This window comes from Homalodisca vitripennis, chromosome 3 (assembly GCF_021130785.1).
Source record: "Homalodisca vitripennis isolate AUS2020 chromosome 3, UT_GWSS_2.1, whole genome shotgun sequence".
Classification (NCBI taxonomy): domain Eukaryota; kingdom Metazoa; phylum Arthropoda; class Insecta; order Hemiptera; family Cicadellidae; genus Homalodisca; species Homalodisca vitripennis.
In genome coordinates, this window is record NC_060209.1 from 103,313,800 (window position 1) to 103,326,396 (window position 12,597).

Genomic DNA, 12,597 nt, shown 5'->3' on the forward strand with positions numbered 1-12,597 from the left:
AGAACGATAGGTTCCTTTTGTATTTATGAAATGGAATTAGTCCGTATATCATGTACCTATTTTTCTGTTTTCATGTTCCAAAAGGGTCAGAGATTACGTGAAATAGCGAGTAACTCGTATTTCATGTTCTGCATTTTTCAAATGCTCAATTTGAATGACCTATTTTGACCAAATAATTCTTAGTTGTACACCTATATATGGTAGTAATGGTAAATTCATAATAGTGCAGTTCTCTAAATAGTTTGTATACAGATATTGTTATTGAAAGCTAAAAACCATAATCAATATAAAAAATACTAGCACATGTGAATACTTACATTATGACATTTTCCATCAATCCCATATTACGATGGAGTCTTAGTATATTTTTTAAATAAATTATTTAAGTGTTTATGGTTAATATAAACAATAATATAAACGAATGTATATAATAAGCAGTACATTTGCCATCATCTGTTTTGAGGAATATTTTTGTCTCAAAAAAGAAATAAAGTTCGTACATAAGGAATACAGATTTATGTTTTATCGATACAGTTTTGCTCATTATATTTTAAAATTATCATATTTACTATTTCAAAATTCTTTAAATTTATAGCATTTCAATTAAGTTATAAATTCAAAATTACTTTTTGTTTGTGGCTAATTCAAAATCATTATGGTTATGTTGAATTGCATGTTCAGATATTGGTCTCTCATAATTACACTGAACGATATCAAAGTATTCTTACTTTTAAAAGAATTATTATTTTTAACATAGTCTTTTCGAAAAATGTATAGGTTTACATACTTTGGACTGAGAGGCTCACTACCGTTACACATATTACACTTATGTGCTTGTAATCCATTTCGGATAAGAGGGTAAAGTGAAAAATCCTAAACTTACAGCTGTGAATTTTTCTTCACTACGTATACATTGGTGCTAATGTCTGTACGCTATCTTTATTGTAAGTCAAAAGTCAAATGTCTTTCAAGATAATGTATGGAAAAACCTACGTAAAAATACGCACAAAGACTAAAACTTTTCTACATGGTCCAATTTACTAATAAAATTTACGATTGGACTAGTTCTCTAAAATTAAATGTATGCCTATATTGTAGGTCAATCAACTTGCTGCCTTTTTTGGTCCCCTCGGTATTCGTTTTTCGTAAGAATAAATATCTGTTAACCTGATACCGTAAAGTGCATGCCCTTGCTTCAATCCCATGTTTCCTATATTATACTATTTCCTTTGTTCAGTCTAGGAATTATATTAGAATATGTATAACCAATGCATATCGTGTCCCTCATCAGTAAAAAATGGACGCGACGTCCCCTCGACGATTTTCTTTCAAAACAATTGCATTTAGTGTATGGGGTATTACGATGTGATTCCACTTGCTATAGTCACGGACCCACTGTACTACATTGCTTCCTCAAGTTGTAGTCATGTGGCGAATAGTTGAATCATGCTAATCCTTCCGTTTTTTTATTTCATCAGCTAGTGTTATTATGATGTCTCACAATGCCTATGGAACCCAAATTCAATATTCTACATGTACACATTCATTGTCCATTGACAAAAATCCCAAAGAAACTAATAGGTTTCAACTCCCCTCTGCCCCCATCTACAACAATAGTTACACAAAAACATTTGTCATTACTATGTGTATCCAAAATTAAAGGTTGTTATTAATGATGCAAATAAATTGTAATGTGAATTTTCAAGTCCGTACTGACATCAGCAGTCAATAATATTTCCAAAAATATTTAAGTATTGCTGCTAGCAATTACCCGAGGTTTCTCACGTAATTCAGTAGGTTTTGCACGTGAATATGTACTTCTGGTTAGAGTAAATTATATTTCAGACTCAAACATTGTGATTGCCTTGTTGCTACATTCAAATAATTTTTCCATCGTAATTTCATTTTTGTGCAATATTTAATTCTGTCTCGTTTCATAGATTAAGAAACAATTTTATTTACATACACGTGTCTGACAATCCAAACTTTGTCAAAAACCAACAAATGTAGGTATTAACAAAGTTCTAAAATTGTATAGTTAAAGTTAGATAGTAATCTGTCATTCATATCTGTTTTAAAATACTGTCCAAAAACTGCTTGTTTAATATTTGTTGAAACGTACAGTTGAACGTATATATGTTTAATAAAACTTGTAATTTTCATATCCGGTGATTTTTATACTCTGTGTTTCATAGCGATTACAAAAAAAAAAATAAATAAATAAATGGTGTTGCTATTATCACGATAATTCCATGCTTTCTTACCTATAAATTAAAACTTTCTTACAAATAATATAAGTTCAACACTAGGTATGGGATAACACCAATTAGGCACATATAAATTCATTCAGACGCATTCATTACTTTTAATTTTGTTTATATACGCTAATTTATATAAATACATACGCGAGCGCGTGCTTATATGTGCTAAGTTTGCGTTTGACAGTGTAGTTAGAAACGTGTCATACCAAAAACAACATCTTAGGAATGGGTCAAGACATAGTCACAAAAAATATAAACAATCGCAAAACTACATCCATATAAATATGTTGAATAAAGGAAAAATTACCCGGTATCAATGTAAGGATAAGATAATAAAACCCACACATATACAAGATAGCTTTAAATATAATAACTGCATAAGGATAATATGTTTTTTCCGTTTTCAATTACTATTTAGAGACAATAACTATGTCTCTACCGAAGAGAGTATGTACTAATTATACAATGATTACTATTGATTTAAATTAGTAGTTGAGTGTATGTTGACTGTTTGTGAGAATTATATGCCGCGGGGAAATGTTTGCTGTAATGCATTGTTTTAAAGTTAGACGATAATTCAAGGTTGTGCTAGATTGAGCTTGCAGCAATCTCTGCTGTGTTAGAACTATGCTGACTCAATGAATATCTTTGCCGAATTGTTTGAACGTTATATTAATCTTGGAATATACTTTTTATCTAAGGTATTTCTAGTCCAACAGTTGACCTTGCATTTTATTCCAGTAAAGAAAATATGTATATATACGTAGGTCTTAGAAGCCTATTACAGTTTAAAGGCAAATCCTGCAACTCCAATATATTTATGATGTAAATTCATAATTAAGTTTAGCAAAATTATAAAAGACTTTTTGCGTCTCTGAATGTAGTTTGAAAAGAATGGATCGTTAAGTCATGTTACTGTTCATTTCACCGTTTTTCCTTAATCAACTATTACAATCTCAAGGGAGCCCATCAATTTTTATTACCTTAAGTGAAAACAATCAAAGGTTTGTTTATTAAGACTATATTAATAAGTGTGTAGAAATAGTAAGTACAACGCATTGTATTGTTCTTTACTCGGCATTAGTATAATAAGGATTAAACGTTAGATATTTACTTTATCTTTGCTATCTACATTACACTAATGATCAAGCACTTTATACACAATATCGTATAAAACAGAAACATATCCAAACGCTTCACTTACTCTGTTAAACTTTAGTTAAAAATGTTAAAAGCTCAGTTAAATTTCCATTAAGATGCAGAAATATTTTCATATTTTTAGAATGGTAAAATATTTCATATAACATTTCCAGGTTTTCTTCTTCTTATAAATATTTATTGAATCGAAACGAGCATTTTTAGATTTTGGTTATTACGGCTTACTTTGATACAATATAATAGTGCAATATAGTATAATATTGTATAAAATATTATAACATTTTTTCACTAAAATAACTGTTTTAATTTATTACGTGAAAACATTCATTTTACTAATTACACACAGAATAATAAAGTGAGATTAAAAGCTGAGATTAATCCTATTAAGCATTTATAATAATTAATGGCCTACAGCTCAGGTAGAAGAAAAACCAGCCGTCTCCAACTTTCTGTGGAAAACTTTTTATCGACATCGTCACGAACTAAACTTCTCACACAAAAGATTATGAATCCTAAGACATTTTGAACGCGATGAAACTTATAACCTTATACCTGTAAAAATTTTTTAAGGAACACATATTTATGTTATATATAAACATTCATTCTTTCGTAAAATATTTTGGCTTATTATCTTTTAAAATTTTCATTGAAATAAATGGAAGTTTTATATTAAGATAAATATCTGAACAGTTATCAGCTATATTTGGAAATCAGAAAAAATGTTGTATTTTTTCATAATCAAAATTTAACTGACTCGAAAAACTGTTGATAGGTTAAACTAGAGTTCGACTAATCAGCTGAAATATCTGTTTACAGTTATAAATAATTATGAATACAGGGCTGATCGGTGGGTGAATGCTGATAGCAAATAAAGTGAGATTGTTTATGTCGATTGTTATTGCAGATTGAAGTAATGACGAACATCTATTCATTGTAAAAGTTATTTAAACCCTGTTGTGTTAAAGCCTAATTCACAAAGTTGTGAACATTTTTACTTAATGTACTCCAAATTGGTGACATTCCTTGACATTGTGTTGTGGAATTTTAATAGTGGATTATAAATAAAATATAAATGGACAATAACATGCCTCAAAGCTCTATTCTTTCGCAGAATACAGTACGAATAACAACAAGACTTCTATAACGATTATTTTGGAATGTTGCATGAACTTCCAATTGATTTTCCTCTTATACTAAACATTAATAGGAAGTAGGTAAGATTCCCCCTATCATGTAATAGGTTTCTCAGTCCTACGCATGAGTATGTACGTTATTTATCGGCACTAAAAGGCAAACTCAACTTTGTCATTGGAAATAGTTTAGACCAGAATTGTATGAGAATGACTGGATGTAAACGTTTTTAATACTAATGTTTGTTTTAATACTCCGTGTATTTGTATTTTATTGATCGGGTTAATAATGAAAAGCCAGCTGTGACGTTGGAAATATGGTTAGTTCGAACCAGAAATGCTCCTTCCTACACATGCAAAATTTGACATAAAAGTTAGGTTAAACACTGAAACTCTTAAACGTGAGCACTTAAATAATAACAACCTGATGTTTGGTTATATTACGTTTAAAAATTTCATATTACTCTATTATATTATAACTTAAATGATTTTACAGACGTACGGACGTTTGACCTTTTGAGCCAGCAATTGATGTCATTTCTTGGACCAAGACGAACCTATGTGGATATTTAAAGTACATATAAAGGGAACTCGCACAGAAGGAAAAACAACGACACAACTTTAACAGGGCCCATTTTTTTGTTTTAAAATTATGATATTATAGATTTAGCAAAGGGAATTACAGTAAGATTAACAGGTTGTGTTGTAATTATACATAAATTATTACTAGCTGTATTTATTAAGCAAACATAATTTGGATATTTTATCCTTCGGATATTATTAAATTTTACTTTATATTTGACCATGTATGACCACCTAAACACAGATGTAACTTACCAATTGCAATTAAGAATATGTCTAGAGTATTGGTTAATAGATAAGAATTACAGAGAAAGATAAAAATTATAAATATTCTGTTAATGGAGATTGAATATGAATACAAGAGTTAGCTGAGACGAGATTGAAAACTATAATTCGATAACTTTTTAATTCATTAGAGGGAGCGTTTTAACGATGAATAATATACAGATGCAAATGAGATTTCCTCTCAATTTTTATGAAATAATTATTAAAATTTAAACCATTGCAGTAAATGATAAAGGTGATACAATTTGTGGGTGTTAAATCATTGTTACATGACGTCTATTTTAACAACCCTGCCTTACAAAATTACACTTCCTTTTATTTTAGAAAGCGCACATTAAATATTTCTTTGAAAATCATTTTTAGTGGCTTAGCAATGGACCACATATGCAGATATGTTTTCGAGTTTTTCAAAATTTTTAAATATTTTTAATTTGGTTGAGAGGTGTATATTTCTATCCATAAACTGACTCACGCAAGCTTGACGTGGATTTTTTTATAAAACGGAACAGCGCTTTAAATTAAATAATAATAGTTCCAAATGTATTGAAACATATTATATTATTTAATATTACTAAATATTAAAATATTTCCATTGCACATTTTGACCGAAATAATGCATTTTAAACATTGCTAAAATATTCCGAATAGTACAATAATTCTAAGTACCCATGCAAATTGTCTAAATATAAATCATAAATAATATTAAGTTATTACCACTTACAACCACTTCATGTTTAATTGTAGTGACTGATCATATTACAAGCTATTGTATATATAAATTACCTAAATTTCAAAATGTGAGAACATATTTCTTTTATGACCACTTTAATTTCCTTCCTTATCATTTCGTATTCTTTGTAATCAGTCACGTTCTCTAATTTTCTACATATTTCGTTCTTAATGACCGTAGTATCTTTCTGGAGTTATAGAATATTTCTAACGAGGCATTCAAATAACAATGGTCGTAAAAAATTCAAAATCTTAAAATTAAATAACAATTGGGGTTAAAAAAATGTAAAAATGTTATTCTGAATGAAATTATATAATTATAACAAAATATTAAAACTTTAAATGTTATTTTATTAATTTTATTACATGTTACGATTTTATGCCTTTATTTATGCGAAGCTTACAACATGATTTACAAAATACTAGTTCATGTGCGAAGTTACTTTTTTATGTATCGAACGTCAAAAAATTATTAATAAATATATAATATTATTTTTATGTTTGCACATCGATTTAAACCATATTTACAGCAATAATGTGAGAAATTAAATTTTTGCACTTCAAAAATGAAATTACATTATTCAGATATACAGAATAATGACAGGCCAGGAACGGAAGTGTAAGCAAATGTTTATTGGCAATGCGCTAGCCAACTCGATTATACAGAATATATCGCTTAATCTCACTTTTAACCCAACCACAACCTTAAGTATAAAACGTAGTTGTTTACTCCAGTTAGAAATTCAATTGTCAAATTCATTACAACTCTTTTTACTAACTGTTATTTATGTGTATCGTTACAAAATATATATATTCACGATTTATGGACTGGTCTAAATATAAAAATACATTTATTTTTTAATTTTTGAATATTGAAGATGTGAAGCTATTTAGTATTGCTGAGGATTATTTAGTATTGGAAAAACAATTTATTAAACGTAAAACATAAAAAATACGATTATTAATGGGAAAGCTCTCTCCAAGCGGGTTTCCATACAGTACTTTCTGTCAATATGGATAGATGAAACATCTATTTCTAGAATACTAAGAAAGATAATGACTATATATGAAGAAAGTCATAGAGATCAATGAATACTATTTTAAATATTGGGTAAAAGAAAGTTAAATTGCTCTTTTCTCAATAAACTTTTCAAGATTAGGCTTTTGATCTCTTTAGTTTGTATATTTTAATTTTCGTTCATAAATATAAAAATGTTTATATAACAAATAAATGTACGATGATAAAGAAATAGTAAATTCATCATGATTCGAACAACTTTATATGAAAATGTACAGTAAGTTTATAAACATATCATTGTGAAGAATGAACTTCAAGTTCAACTTCAAGAAACACTCTTGAAGAATAATACAACTTACATAATCATCGAAAAATTTTATATGAAATGTACAGTAAGCTTATAAACATATCAGTGCGTACTCTTGAAGAATAATACAACTTAAGTAATTACGGCATGCCGCGCCAGGATGCGCCAGTGTATAGCAGTAGGGCTGTATCGCATCGTCATATATTACTTACATTAGGTGATTTTACGTTAAGTGCTAAAATTGTTTCAGACTCAGGAATATACAACTATTTACTGTGACTTTTATAAGGAATTCAATTTTTCGGCATTGGACATTTAAGTGAGTAAGGCACATGTATTACGTTCTAACCTCACTCTGACTAACCAACAAGCATAATCTGTAGTTAGTCACATGTGCCTATTCACTCGTCCTAATCTCGTGCGAGCCATATGCCAGTACCTGCAGTTATCACTGATATCATCCGTTGCTCAGTGACAGCGGTGCGGACTGATAATACACAGGACCGAGGATGGAATCCCGCTCTCAGCGCTATATTTTTGCTGTGAAGAAATAATTAATTTAATTCTTAAAAAAAATTTTATGTGATTTTAAAATATTTTATAATACTTTTAACTTATTTATTATCAATTTTAACTATTTATTTATTTATTCTATTGACTGTCATAACTTGTGGATTTTAATCAAAGACAATATTGTAATTTTATTATTTAGTTATAAAAATGGTTCTGTTGGTCGAACAGTCCAAAAGTGGAAAACCCCTCATCCTCTACAACAATTATAAATATAGAGAGAGTTATTGTTTAAAAAATGGGGAAAGAGCCTGGCGATGTCTGGGAGGAAAATGTGGAGCGACGGTGAGGACCAATGCCGAGGCTGCACAACTAGTGTCGTCCAGCGGCAAACATCACGGGCCCCACCCGGTCACCATGAGGACCTTATCCCTGTCGCCTCCGTCCGACCGGTCTATGGTGTCTTCCGTGGCACTCGTTTGCGCCTCGACGCCTGTTTCCTCGTTGGTGCAGGTTGCCGTGACGTCCGTGCCGTCCAGCAGCACTGAGCTTTCCGCGCCTGCCGCCTGCGTTTCGGTCCCTGTTGCCCCGTTGGAGCAGGATGCCGTGACGCCGGTTGCCTCTACTGGCTGTGCGCGGTGTTTGTCGGCAATGGAGGTGGCCGACCTGGTTACTGAAAATCAACAACTTAAACATCGTTTGCTACAGCTTAAAGAACAATACAAGCACGACCTTGACCACTCTATTGAGTCGGACACTCGTCTTCTGCACTATACCAACCAAGTCTTCGTGGCGGCCACATCGTTGGTTGAGTCGCCCGTGCGCGCTTCCGTGGCTGACTGCGCCGTGCAGTGCGACCCACCACCTCGCGCTTCCGTGGCAGACTGCGCTATGCAGTGTGAGCTGCCTACTGACTGCAGGGATCGGCGTTGTGCGTATACTAGGGACCTCGTGGCTAGCCTCAAGACTACAATTGAGGTTCTGGAGGCAGAGCTGAATAGCTTGAGGGGGAAGGGGAGTAGCGGATGTACGCGTGAGCAGCCTTCTAAGTGGTTTGTGGTGAGCGGAAAAAGAAGACATCATCCGACTAAAACTGATAATAAATATCAAGTTCTTTCAAGCCTACGGCATGCATCACTTCCATCAAATCCACTGCAATTCACATAACTCTCCAAGAAGAACAGAAGAACGAGAAGAAGAAAAATAAGAACAAACATAAAACCAATCTGCCTCTTTCTTCAATCTTTATTGAAGGGAACAGCCACGTCCGTGGTTTGGTTGGCCATGTGCGGCGGAGGGTGGCCCGGAGGACGAGGGTGGATGGCTTCTGTAACCCTGGAGCGAAGTTGCTGGATGCGACGTCCGATGTGCCTCCACCTGGTGCCTGTTGTGTTATCGTCGCCGGGACTAATGATGTCGCCTCCGGTCAGCAGTGCAATGTCTACCGACACCTTGAACAGCGCATTGTGACTAGGCTACTGACCTCCAGCGTTGTCGTTTCCACCCTGCCTCACAGACACGACTTGCCACCGTGTCATCAAATTAATCAAGAGGTCGAACTATTAAACGCACGTATTGAGGAACTATGCGCAAGATAATGTGGGGCGGTGGTGTTGGACTTCAACCAAATCAGCAGAAGTGCCTTCACGTCTCATGGGATGCACTTGAAGCAGAGCAGCAAGCACCTTCTAGCGGACCTGCTGATTGATTGTGTGCAGAAGTTGAATCGCTCCAATCCTCGAACTTCGTCCCGGATTCCTGTTACCGCTGTCAAGCCACTGCCGACACGGCTACAGAGGTCTTCCACTACCCCACTGCCAACTACCTTGGAACTGCCAGTCGCTGCTCATCCCCACGTGCTTCCTTGTGACTCATTCACAGAGGCAGTAAAAAGCGGATCATCGGTAAAAAGACCTGATTCACTACCATTTATTAATGCCATGAATCAGCAAAAAAAACTGTCCGCCTTTCAATTGTGTGAATCTGACATAAAAATATCAGAATCGGGGAATTACGTCACCAAAAAGTCTCAAGAAAACCCAAATCAAATGAACAAAAGTCAAAATTTAATTAAAGCATTTTCTATTGTGCACCAGAACGCACAGTCTGCCACAAATAAAGTCAACGAGCTGATGCTCATGGCAGAAGAGCTGCGTCCTGATCCTGATATATTTGTTGTTTCTGAGCATGGCTTTACGGCTGATACTGTTGCGATGTTCAGAATCAATAACTACGAATTGGCTAGTGTTTATAACCGAACTAACTACAAAGGGGATGGCGTGGCAATCTTTGTCAAATATCGCCTAAGTTACCAGCCATTAAAAGTGGATTATAGTAGTGATCGAAACTTTGAAGTGGCTGGGGTAAAACTTGATCAAAAATCCATTGGAAAAATCACAGTAATTGGCTTATATAGATCTCCAAATCGGTGCAGCACCACATCTTTTGACAAATCTGAAACACTCCTATTGATTATTGAAAATTATTGAAGTTTATCATCATAGGTGACTTCAACATCGACGTTCTGAACTGCGCTAACCCCCTGGCCCAGCGGCTTCGCGATATCTTACCTTCTTTCGGTTTAACATGGTCCGTGAACTAACCAACATGAGTTTCTGCCGCGTCGAGCACGGCCATCGACAACGTCATCACAAACATCCCAGACGTTTCGGTCTCTGTACTGAACGCGGCCATCTCGGATCACTTCGCCCAGGAAGCCATAATTACCCACTCCAAACGAAAATTTGAACCTCCCTCCGTGAAAATAAAACGAGATTTAAAGTCTGCAAATGTTAATCTTTTCAACAATTGTCTCAGGAAGGAGTCGTGGTCATTCCTGGATTCTTTCGATCAAGTGGAGGAAGCCTTCAATGCATTTTTAAAGCGAGTAATTTTTCATTTAAATGTCACCTGCCCATTCAAAAATTTCAAAGAGCGTTTTCAAAGGAAAAGAGATACCTGGATTACTCAGGATATTCTCAAATCAAGAGAAAGGCTTATCAAGTTTTATCATTCGATATATGTAGGGACAGAAAACGAACAAATCAAAACTTTTTTTCGAAATTTCAAGCAAAATTATCGAAAAGAAATAAGGATGGCCAAGGCACGAGATGTCGAAACCAAACTGAAAAAATCAGACAATTTTTCAAAAAGCGCTCGGAACATTATAAAAAAACAGCACAAAACAACAAAGTTTTTCCAAATTTTCAACTCCAACACTTAAAACAAGAAATAAAATAATTGATGATCCGTTTGAAGTGGCAAGTGAATTTAACACATGTTTTTTTAACTGTGGCTGAACCAGACGACTCATTTTCGGATAGCCCTCGCGATGATCCATTGACGAGACCGATCTCATCTATGGTTCTTTTTCCTGTGAGTGAGGTGGAGGTGGCCCGTGTCGTGCGGGATTGAATAATAATAATAACGTCTTTATTCAGCAAGCGTTCTTCAAAGTAAGACTCTGATTTACAAGATAACTTTTGTCATAACTTACAGGTAATTATTACATAAATTACAGGTAATAATAGTTATTCTAAATGATATAAAATTACATAATTATTCTAACTTATAAAATTATATAAAAATCTCTTTAACATGATTTTTAAATGTACTATGACTAAGGGTCTTTAAAGCAGGGGGCAAAGCATTGTATATTTCCGGTCCAAAGTAGCTAAAACCTTTCTTGCCAATTTCTAGGCGGACCCTAGGCAAATGAAGTAGGCTGTCCTGCCGAGTACTGCGAGAATTTATTTCATGCCTGAAAATAAGTTTTTTCCTGAGATATTTAGGTTTGCCAGTCTGAAGAACCCTGTGGATTAGTTGGGCAGTCTGTAAGTCACAGCAATTTCCAATTGATATTACCTTAGAGCTTAATCTAAATTCACTGATGTGATCAAATTTCTTGAGATTATAAACAAATCTCAGAGCTCTGTTTTGCAATCTACTAAGAACCGTGACATACTCCTGAGACAAACAACGAGCAAAAGATGGAAGAGCGTAATATATAGTGGGAGAAATTATTGAGCGGACAATTTCTAGCTTAGAAGACACAGGCAGTACTTTCACACATCTATAAAGGGTTTTCAGTTTGGTCACAACGCTGTTACATATGGATTTTACATGGTTCGCAAAATCAAGATTGGAATCAAAAGTAACTCCAAGGATTTTTAGAGAACTGTTCATAACTAAAGGTTTGCCATCCAAAGTGACTAACTGACTAATGCAACCATGTGGTTGACAGTTCAGAGATGATCCCACCTGCAAAACAGCACATTTGTCCGAGTTAAGCAGAAACCCATGATCATCCGACCACGACTTTACCCTATCCAAATCTGAATTAATCTTCCCTACAGCCTCTGCTCTCTCCAAAGGATTGTAAGACAATAATAGCTGTGAGTCATCTGCATAACAATGGAGAGAGAGCAGAACTCCAGCTGGTCTTTCAAGTCTGCAGTATATACAAGAAAGAGTATTGGCCCCAGGCAACTACCTTGCGGGACACCAACAAAAACGGGGCAACGCAGGAGACAGCCGACCATCAACTTTTGTTCGCTGGGTTCTCCCCAATAAATACGACGAGAACCATCGGACTGAATTTTCGTCAAAATGATAGAA